Genomic DNA, 12,209 nt, shown 5'->3' on the forward strand with positions numbered 1-12,209 from the left:
CTTCTAACATTGAATGCATATAGTGTAGACAAGAACTTTCGTGTGCACTATTGTAATTTAGCGAATCTTGGCTCCCGAGAAATTCGCGAAATTAAAATGCATGTGAACATTTCTCGTTTTACAGTACACTTTCAATGCCTATACCTTATTTATGTGGGATTTTATGTCATGCTTTAGAAAATGGGTTGATATTCTGGCTACACCTGTAGCAGCAATAGCAGTAACATAACAGTAGAGAGAAAGAATTGTATTTGTTCTGCTTTGTTTTGTCTTTTCATTTGACCTTAGATGACACTCCAGAAATTGATATTATTATTATTCTCCACTTAGCTTTCTTCCTTGTTTTCTTGTGGAAAACTTGTTACGATATCATCGAAGAGTGCAATGATGTTTACTTGTAGGACACCGGATGTAAGAATCTATGGAAGTTACTATTTGTAACTCAAACTGAAACAGTATTCTCTCCAGATGGAATACGGTAGTAGTGTGTAACAAGCAGTGTAGACTACATTACATTGGTAAAGCTTCTATGTTGTGTGTGTGGGTGTGTATGTGTGTGTGTGTGTGTGTAATGGTATTGATTAATCTGCTAAAGCTCTCTGTTGTGTTTGTGGAAAAAGGGGGTATTAAAGTTTAAGTGCTTACAAATTCATATTGATTATTGCAATGTAGACATTGCTTATAACTTTTATAACAAACTACTGAAGAATGGCTAAAAAAAGGCATATTGTGTCTCCTTTGATGGGCTCTGTGTTCTCCCATTGTTTTGTTCACAAAAAGCATGTTATAAAAATATTGTGTTGTCCAATTATTTAGCAAATTCATTTTTGTTTGACCCATAAAAGGCATTATTGCTCTATTAAAACAATATTTTGATGTGACAAATTCATGCTTTTCTTTATGATTTCCTGTGAAATAATGGAATTCAGTGAAACTTGGCATGTAGGTCAATGAGACAGTATGAGGTGATGACGTCATCATCTCAGCTAATTTGCATATTTGGTCTTAACCAATGTCACTGTTCTGTGGAAGCCTCTCTGAAACTTTGAAATCCTGGAGCTTAGAACTGTATTTTGTGCTTGATTTCGATGAAGCTTTCACCATTCCTTCTTTGTTGGATTCTACTCTGTTTATGAATTTGACATAAACATGATATGGCATTGCATTTGTTAAACAAGTGTGTGTGTATGTGTGTTGAGCCTTGCTGTACAATGAGACGTTGTTGCCACAGGGATACTAGTTTGTGGCTCCAGGGTGCTAGTACTGTATACGCCGTTATTTTCGCGTACCGATATTTTCGCAAATGAGGAGGTCATAGACATTTTCGCGAGATGTTGTTTTTGCGAATTGACACAGAAACCTTCATAAGCGCACTATTACCTTAGCGCATAGTGACGTTTTCGCGTGTTGTTAAATTTCGCGGTCTACCTGTGATTCGCGAAATTCACAAGAATTAGACCCTTGCAAAAATAACAGCTTATACAGTATAGCGAGTAATGGACTGAGAAATGTATTAGATTTAATCTCTCCTGTGATTTTTGTTTACAGTCAACAAACTCAAAGAGAGCAGTGTGGAGCCTTTTATTTTACTACATTTCTTGTATGGTCTTCTCCTTATCTCTATGAATTGGTGAGTAGGCTGTATCCCCTGCATCGTGCGATTCATGCGGACATGGCATTTGGTTTCGCCTGAGAATAATTGCAGTCCTTTATAGCACAACAACATGAGCAATTGGAATCCTTGAAACCTCAAGCATAGAGGGATTACCTGAATTGGAAATTTATTATCTTCACTCTATTTTGGGATTGCCTGCCTCAATGTCGCGTGTGATGTCGCTGCTTGTATGAGTTGGAGTGATAATGTTTTTTGTTTCCTTTTTAATAAATGGTACCTTCGGCCCACCCACTTTTATCCTTCCCACTCAACTACTCCCCCCCCCCCCCCCCCCCCACCCCCTTGGTGCCATTAAAGGCCCACTGACATCCAATCAATCCTAGTTGTGTGTTGATAACTTCTGCTGAAGTGAATAGGTATTCAGGTCACAAATTCAGTAATTATTTGCTTGAAAAAATGTATTAAGTGTTTTAGATTGTTTCTTTTTTTTCATTATTTGTCACCCACTAAGCTCTGCCTTTTGTGATATCTTCAGCAGTGAATTCAGTTGAAATGAGGACAAAAATACCTCTTGTGCACCTAACCAAAACTGGTTGCACCAGCTTCCATTACTGAGACCGGGATGGTACAATATGATTCTACACTTGCCATACCTTTGCTCACAGTCATAGTGCATTTGCCACATACATGTAGAAATGACTATTATGCTATCATACTATCTGATGCTTAATTCCGTGACACCTATCCTGCTTGCTATTGTGAGTTTGTGCATAAATCAAGGCAAGATTGATAACATACCATTTAAGAGCATTGTGATGCTTATTTCAGCTGAATTTCCTCTTGATAACATTGTGAAATGAAAGAGAGTTGTTTGTGTCTATGTGGTTTTTTGTTTTGTTTTGTTTTTGTTTTTTGTTTTTAACTGCCGGGGCGCTTAGGGGTGCAGATGAGAAAAAGGAAAAGTAAAATTCTACAAATCTACAACACATATTTTGGTGAAATAGTTCTGGAGTTAATATGTCTACATGTAATGGATGTCAGGGGGCCTTTAAGGGTGATAAGATATTGAATGGGTTACTGCATCGAAAGGATGTACCATCAATAAAAGGTGTTCATTCGAGTCCTTGTCACAATCGAGTGGTTCACCTGTCCGAGCTATTCTAAGGTGTGAGCAATTGCCTCGGAGCTTTCATGGGGGTCATGGCAGGGATCTGTGTTCTCCATTGTTGCCATAGCAACTATCCCAATAGAAAAAGACAACATCTCTGTACTTTTGGAGGTCAACTTGTTCCTACATTATGTAGGTCAAAATCAGTCTTTACGACAGTACGACAAATTGTGACATATTTATTTAAGGCGTTGTTTCAAGCAATTGTGATTTTTGGAAGGCATATTTGTTGATGATGATTTTTTTTGTGTGTGTGATGATAATGATGATGATGGTGATGATGATGATGATGATGATGATGATGATGATGATGATGATGATGATTTAGTGAGAGTTCTTGCAGTAAATGTGCTTGGAGCAGAGCTCTACAGGTCAGTGTAGTTTTGGATGGACTTAGTGACTAACACAATTGGAAAAAATATATTCAATCTCTTTGGACTTACCTAAAGAAGTAATTGTCCCTTTACTTTCTTTTGTGTTTGTTTATTTGATCTTTTTTTAAGTTGTTGATGGGGCGGGGAATCAAGCCATTTATAAAGCTCATACGGAGAGAATGTGTGAGTGTACCAGTAACAGCTTCTACCATTTGGTAAGAGCTTGACATAGAATATGTAATAACATGTCTTTGTGATGGATAAGACGGAAGATATAATCAATTGGAAAGTTGTCTGAATATGTGTTACTGCACACAATATTTTTTTTTTTTTTTGTAATCCATATAGCAGAACATGGCTCTTTCTCTCTTGGTATGTGTGTGCAATAGTAAGATTTTGTATGTGTGTGTCTATGGTTGCTATGGCAGTTGTTTTATCCATTTTTATGTAATTTTTAATATCATGTTTTTGTAGATTACTAAGTAATGCCTCAGTGTGTGCTTCCATTGCAATCGAAAAGGAATCAGTCCAAGGGCTGTGCTCTGACCTTAGCGCGATATTGATGGGGGAGGGTTTGGGGTTGGGAAGAACACAAACCCGACATGAAAGCAGATTGGCTTTCATGCCGCAATGGTAATGCATCGGTAGAGGGAGAAAGACAAATATGGCCCTTCAATTAATTCTTTGCAGCCTGGTGAAATAGTCCAGCTCGTCTCATCAGTGTAAGAAGGTAGTGGGTGTAATCCCATGGCATTTGAATAGATGCTTATCTCTTGGATCCTCCAGAATCTTTGTGGTGAGGTCAGATGGTAAGCCAGGTATCGGTCATGAAATATGATGACTTACTCCCCAGCAGGCAGCCCAGTTTGGTCAAGGGAAAAGTGCAGCATGAGAACAGAATGTGTGTACTTTGTTTTGTTTTGTTTTTCTCTCCAATGGCTCAAACTTATCCAGTGTAAATGCTTACTGCAGTTTCAGAGGCCACCTAAGACTGTTATGTATCTGACTTCTGTTGGAAGAGAGCAGTGAAAAATAATATATTTATGTTTTTTTTATTTATTATTATTTTTTTTATAATAATAAATAATATTTTTTCTTAATTTTTTGCTGTAGGAAGAATGAATACTACACATTTGATGAAAATGTCACACACTTGTGGCTATCACTTTATTGCTAGATAAAAATATGTCAGGATTTAATGGTGTTTAGCAGTTGTGCTCTTTTTGATTACACATTGCACACAATAGTGGGTTGAGAGAAAATATGTCGGCAAACAAACAAGGCTCCAGTTTGAATTTTCAGGCGTGTCACTTGAAAATATAATGACACATTATGTAGGAATGCTGGGAGTTGGAAGATATTTTTGATGTGAATGACAAGGTTGAGTATTATTCCAGTGCACAAACTTCACTTCTCGTATCAGTCCTAATTATTATTATTATTATTTATTTATTTTTTTAGAGTTTAGTACAGCATGACATTAATCTATCGGTATCTTTCTGCACATTTATTCTGATGACAAACATGTTGCTGGATAAAATTTGTTAGGGTAGTCTGGATTTCTGATTATACCTGCTGGATTTATGCTTACATTGACCATGGAGGTAGAAAAGAGAGTTTCTACCTCCATGCATGGACCCAGACTTTTTTGAGAATTGCAAATGTCTAAATACTTTTTAGTATGTGGCTCTTCCCTGGTGTGCTGCTAAAAGGTACCCATGACTCTTGTGCAATGACAAAGTAGCCCACCAGATAGAATGTTGTTTGTTTGTTTGTTCATTCTTTTTTGTCATCTGCAAAGCAAGTGTTTATGTATTGTGAAGATGCAAGTGGTTGGCCCTACACTGTGGTTGGCACAGCCGCAAGGAATCCAGGGCTTGTTTTCAAATAAGCGAACCTCAGTAAGTTATGGACTTTGAATCCAGGGCTTGTTTTCAAATAAGCCAACCACAGTAAGTTATGGACTTCAGTGTATATAAACTCATCCTGGTTTCTGGTGGCTATCTTTATCTGAATAGGCGCAAACTTAATGTTAATCAAATTATCCCAGAGGTAGTGGTGACTATCTTTTTTTTTTTTTTTTAACTAAGAAAGCCATGATTGTGACCTAGCTGTGGCATAGTGGAATGATCCAAAGTGGAGGAAGTAAAAAGAAAAAGAAATAACTTTGTATCACTGCTTTTGCTGTAGACCACAGTAAGGTTCAAAGCTTGTGATTCGATTACACAGCTGCATTTCAATGTAGACAACCACCAGCACACATTTACACTGTACCTCCTTTTGGCTGATGAGGCTACCTCAAATTCTCTCTTGTTGTGGTGTTTCGTTCTGCTCCTGTATACTCACTCTCACAGAGCTAGCTGCTTCATAGAAGTTGATCGGTGCAGTGAATTAAAAAAAAAACCTCCTCTGTTTGGTGTGTTGTTGGAATATAGTGTGCTGTGTATCTGCAAGAGGCTGTACATTTGCACAAAGTTTGGGTAACTGTTTACTGTGCTCTTTACCTGTAAGATTGTCAACTATGTCTGCACACTCAAGGCGATGCATTTTTACACTGTGATGTCAGTAATTGTGCCTTTGCACCCTCAAACCTGATGGTCTCCACCAGAAACAATGTGGTTTTATTTCACAAGAATGACTTCAAACGCTGTCATTGTTACATTTGTACAGGGAGTGTTACACCATCTCGAAAACGTGTGATCAAAAGACAGTCTGATCACAAAGACTATATTAATTTTCAGCCAATCAGAGAAGCTCAGAGAGAGATTTGCATATGATGTATCCTCTGTGGTATATATTCATATATTCTGTTGCAGAAGCATCATTCAAAAGAAACAAGATGCATCATGGGACATTTTCAGTATCCCTGAGAATTCACGATACATGTCCATTTGCATCTTGGAAAAGATTCATGCAAGAGGACTATATTTATCGGCCAGTATTTGTGATATGCATGTATGCAAGTATATTTTATGCAAGAAATATGTGCAAAGATGGATTTTGAATTCACGTATCTGGTCAGTTTTAACATTTTGGTGTAGTTGTGTTATACCTACGCAGAGGGTCAATGTCAATATATATTACAGAAAAGCAGCACACAGACACACACACACACACACACACAATAAGATCATGGAGGAAACAAAGAAATGGATTTATCCGGCGATGATTACTGATATTTGAAGGAAAAACAAAACAATCTGTGATTGAAGTGGAGCAGTCTGCTCTTGGCTTTAAATGTCTTTCCTGTGCCCTTGCAAAATATTGTATCTGACACATATTTAGCAAGTCTAATTTTTCGCAAGTTTGGACTTCTCGACAATATCGCGAGTGTTTAAATCTGTGAACGTGGAGTACAGCAATGGATGGAAAGATATTCATGTGCACATCAAATTCATGGCTGGATCAAAATGAATATTTTTTGCATTTTTAAAAATTTGTGAAAAGTACCCGACTCGCAAAAAACAAGACAAAAAAAAAAAAACCAAACAAACACACACACACACACCTCGCAATACAGTATGGCGTATACAGGACCCAGCTGTTATAGTAAGTCACAAAGATAGCTGAGGACGTAGTCTGCCACGTATTGCAGCTGTATGTATGCATTGTGTGTAATCCTATGATCACATACTGGTAGAAACAAAGGGGTTTTTAACATTGTAGATTTATGTTGTGTGGCAGTAACAATCATTTGTTTTTAATATCATTATCAAATGTGCTGCTCTGGGTGTACCATGGTGGTATACCCTTGTTGCACAAGTAGAAGCTGTCATGTACATGAATTGTTGTAAATAACACATGTGTACATAAGCAACCCTATGGATGTCTTCTTGCATGTTTGTAATATATGAAAGCACAAAACCGAATGAGACAGAGATGAAATGTTGTACATTTTTATAGCAGTTATAATTGTGATATATTTGGAAAATTGTGACATGATTAGCTTAATTTATTGAAATCCAGAAGACTGTAGAGATGTTTTCGTTAAAAGAGCTTCATGCCAAAATCATTGAAGACTCTTTCATTTGTTCAAGGACTTGTATGCTGGGATTTCATGCAAGGTATGCATCGCCAATTCTGTGTAAAAATGTGACAAATTCCCTGCACCAAATGTGAGGCAGAAATCATATCATATGCTGATCAAGATAAGGTAATGGGGAGGGCATTATGAAAAGCAATTTTATGTTATCCATATAGACAGTAAGTAATATGCCCCATATGGAGAGAGTACCAGTATGCAGAATCCAATTTGTCTCACATACAGAGACTCCAACTCTCCCATTTTCGACAGGAGATCTCCTGCCGAAAACCCATTTTTGCAAAATCTCCCGTTCTCCCGCTTGAGATTTAATTTCTCCCGCCCTGGCTCTGTGTCTCCTGTTGGAAAGGATTTCTTACTTACTGCTATTGTATGTTGAAAAAATAAGCCTTAGATAGCACCAGAGAGCATCTAGAACCCCAGGAACTTCGCGCTTCGCACACATCAAGTTGGAGTCTCCTGTTTGCTAGGGGTTTCAGGCGGGAGAATCTCCAGATCAGAAGGTGCTTTGGGTTGGAGTCTGTGTACATATGTTCTCAGAATGAATACAACAAGGTCCAGGGACCAGAAAAAAACCTTACCATTACCTATGCATATCCTTCATGGCCATATTATAATACATTACCTCACACTGAAATCATATCGTGTGTTTGTGTGTTTTTACTTTGTTGTTGTTGTTGTTGTTGTAACAACGACTGTGGAGTACTTGTGAGGACCAGCAATCTAGAAAGCTGAGTGCTGGATGTTTGTGGGTGTGTGTATATAATGTGCATGTGTGCTAGCTTGGTTTGACTTTGTGAAAGGTCATAGCATGCTCACAAGAATGATGACAGTGATGATTACAATGATGATTACAATGATGATGATGATTTATGTAAAACACATACAAACACACACACACACACATATGCACGCACATATACACATACCCTTGGCTTAGGCATACACTTCTTGATGTGTACATACACCTTTTGTTACACATCATGCTTATTAGGACCTTCCTCCATAGCATGGACTCTTTCAGTATAATGTGTCCTTACTGCCAATGAGTGAACCAAAGGACCAGACCTTATGGTTCAATGGATAAAACCATGGTTTCTCAAAGATATGGTCCCTGGATCAATCATCAGTGGTTGTGCCCTTATTAGCAAGGGACTCACTTTTATTGGCCTACATGTAATCCTCCAGATGGGACTGTGGCTCTTGTAGTAGCTTGCTCTTGACCACTTACAACACTTCCTTAGTGGCCACACATAATAAACACAAACATACCAGTGGTATTTACAAACACATATACACACATGTAGGAATGTACCAATTGTTAATTTGTGCATTCACTGCTGAAGCAGTACTGGTATATTGGTAGCACTACCCACCCCTCCTATTTTCACATTCCATTCTGCTGTGAACTTGCATTCACATGCATTTGTACACAGATTTGTCTCAATTTTGTTTTGAAAACAATCATCCAAATGCAATAACTTCTTTTTTGGGGGAGGAGGGAGGGACTCTAATGTTCATGGAAACCAAAGACAAGACAAGAGCTGCAAAATTTCATATGTATAAATTTCTTGTATTTTCTCTCTTTTTTTTTTTAATCAACAAATATCATCTGAACACTGTACATCATACCAGTATTGGTCACACTAGTCTCACCTCAAGATACCGAGGATGAACTAAAAACAATTGACAAACACACTTTGTCGGTGAAGCAGTATTTGGAAAACACAAATAATGCATGGCCTCTATCAGGGAAGCAATATTTGGAAACACATATAATGCAGGGCATTCCTGTCGCTGTGAAGAGATGCTCCCTAACAATGATCCACAAAGGAATGGATGTAGAACAGACCAGAAAGAGTGAATCGAACTGTTCAATCTGACCTCATCACAAAACTTTAGTAACAAATACACATTTCATTTTTGTAGTGAACTCGGTGACCTGTTCAATGTAAATTATACAATTGTAGAATTAAAACACAATGAAATCCAAATGATGTCCACTTGAATTTGTATTAAAACCATGCATCTTGCACACAAAACAAGTCAAGCATACAAGAGCAATAAAGGTACACCTGAAGCAGCCAGAAATGTTAATTCGTTCAGGAAATTTGTGTTTGGGAGCAGCTCCCATCTTCGGTAGAAGCATGGATTGTCTATGTATCAAAAAGGAAGCCATTGCAAATGCCAAAAATACAATTCCTGCATGGCTAACTGTTGTTGAAACCTTTGCCATGGCAAAATGGACTATCAATTTGACAAAATGTTGCCCGCTGATCAAAGTAACCAAAAACATGTAGGTTTGACAGTGCCAATCTGCTGATGAGCTCAAGGTATTAAAAAAAAAAAAATCAAAATTCCTCTTGATCTACTACAGTTATACTCACTGCATATGTTTTGTTTGTATTTGTGGCAGTGTAATGCATTGTCTCTTTAGTAATGTGCTGCACTCGTCAATGGCCCACAAGTGGGGATGAAAATCAGTGTTTAATATAGGCTACGAGGCACTACGTACAGTAGAAATATCTGCATGGGCCACTGTAGCTAACAGCAGCTAAGAAAAGGTAGCATGAAGAATTTCTGTTGGGTGGGTAATTTGGAAAGTGTCATGAGATAATACTTGTGCAATTTGCCCTTAAAGGACCATGCACTATAGTCAGATATCTTATGCAGTATACCACACTACTGCCCGCATTAAGTACACTGGCTGAAAACCTAAAAGAGTGGTCTTGTGTTTGTGGATGATTATGTTACATATGGAAGGAATGTGGGCAATGAACAAAGGAACGCCAGGATTGGTGTACTACAAGTGTAACTTCAGCCAGGGACAACTTTCTTTACTTATGCCAGTATGAGCCTTTTCCTCTTTGGAACACTTGCTCATATTCAAAGTCATATTTTCAAACATGAACACAAAACGGTAAAACAAAATGTACATATAAATTTCATTGCATCAAAAATAATGTAGTCACTTCTTTGTCGTGTACACATCATATTTACAGAGAAAGTTTCTTTGTGACAAGACTTAATAGACAGTACCAACTCCATTTAAAACATCAGAACTTACTACAATTGTACACATGTGCTTCTCAAGATACATTGCATCACACTGTAACATCCATTACCTCCACTCTAATGCTAAAAAAAAAAAAAAATCCAATCATGATCACTTAGCAAGAGTGAAGAATACTGTAAACGTGGAAATTTTCGCAGTGTGGAAATTTTTGCGCATTTGGCGCAACCAGACGCTAGCGCAAAAATAAAAGCATGCGAATATTTTTGCATGCCATATAATCCAGTATTTAATGTCCTGATTCTGCGGAATTAAAAACATGCGAAATCCATCTTACCCCACCGAGTGCGAAAAATTACTCGCGGTGAAAATATCCACTTTTACAGTTAGTACCTGGACATTGGCCATGCATACTACTTGCCTCTTGTCAACAGATCCAGCAAAATTTATCTGATCAACATTTCTCTTATGCAGTACGCCTACGCCATGCATGTTTCTGTGATGAACCAAGTCACCAATCAAAGATATGGCTGTATGTATCTATTTCAAATAATGAGCACATTGTGAGTTCAAATCAGATACATATTATCAAAACAACTGATATGATCATTCCTCATAGCTTCAAGTTCAAGGACAAATACTTCTCCAAAGGGGATCATCCTATCTGACTGACTGGTTGAATCATTGACATCAAGTCATGAAAATAAATCTGTCAATATACATTGCTCATACTACATACAGCATCTACATTTTGTACATGATATTCAAGGTAACCTTTTTTTTTTTCTGTCTCTTTTTCAGTATGTTGGCAAGAAATGAGTTGGAATAACGCAATGCCCCCTGAAAACACTTTGTCTACCATACTATCACTTCGCAATGGTCACAATCCTTCCGTGCAGGGATGCAAATGTATACATCGTTCGAGTCCAGGAAAGAAAATTGAGCAATGTGCTACACACAGATGAGCTAGTGTCTGTGAAGTTCGGACAAAGTTCAAATGACAGAGCTTTTTACTCTGCTAAAGCGCAATCTATCCCTTCTGCCCATCAAAAAAACACTGTTTGAACTGGGCCTGAATTCACAGACATATACTTTCAGAACAGAGATCATACATTTGTTGGGGAAAGTGCTCAAATTTCCCACACAAAATTACATTCACATATCACGATGGAATGGAAATCTTAACAAAGCACATCAAAGGCCAGAATTAAGATATTAACCCCAGGATCTAAGTCACCATCTTGTGCATCAAATGTTCATAATCAGACAAAGTAAATCATCATCTCCCTCCCTACCCCCCCCCTACAAAAAGGAAAGAAACATACAAACAGACAGACAAAATCTCATGTTTTTATGACATCCTGCTCATGCGTAAGTCCAGACCAAGGAATGACATGGGAGGCTTCAACTCATATTATGGTACATCCCTGAGTGAGGCAGGAATTTATGATTTAGAATAACTGTTCAGACTACATTATTCAACATGGCAGTGAAGTGAACATTTACAACAACCCCCCATCCTCATTCCCCTAAAAAATGTGTGGCACACACACACAAACACACAACTACCTACAGTGTATAGCACAATGCCAATGCATGCATGACAAGCCACAAGGGTAACGATGTAACATGCGGTGATGGACAAAGGCAGTTAATTTCAACAAGTCACCACAAAACTTACTGTGCTAAAACTGTCTATAAATTCTCTCACTAAAAGTCACCCCAAAATAGGACATTTTTTTTTTAACTTCGCTGTCCTCAATCTGGGGGGAAAAAGTCTAAAAAGTGTTAAACAGGTTTAAAACAGATTTAAAACATGACACACACATCATTAAAAGACCTTCCTCATGTTTTTTTTCCCCCAAAATCAAAAGCCGAACAGCCAAGCTACATACCCCGACAATCTTTGTCACATGCGCATGTCACAAACAATAACAAAAATTTCATTGTGCTACCCATGTCCATGATTCCTTGTCAGAAAATAATTTTTCATTTTG

This window comes from Diadema antillarum, unplaced genomic scaffold (assembly GCF_040938485.1).
Source record: "Diadema antillarum isolate AM-2024a unplaced genomic scaffold, OU_Dant_1.0 scf00000047, whole genome shotgun sequence".
Classification (NCBI taxonomy): Eukaryota; Metazoa; Echinodermata; class Echinoidea; order Diadematoida; family Diadematidae; genus Diadema; species Diadema antillarum.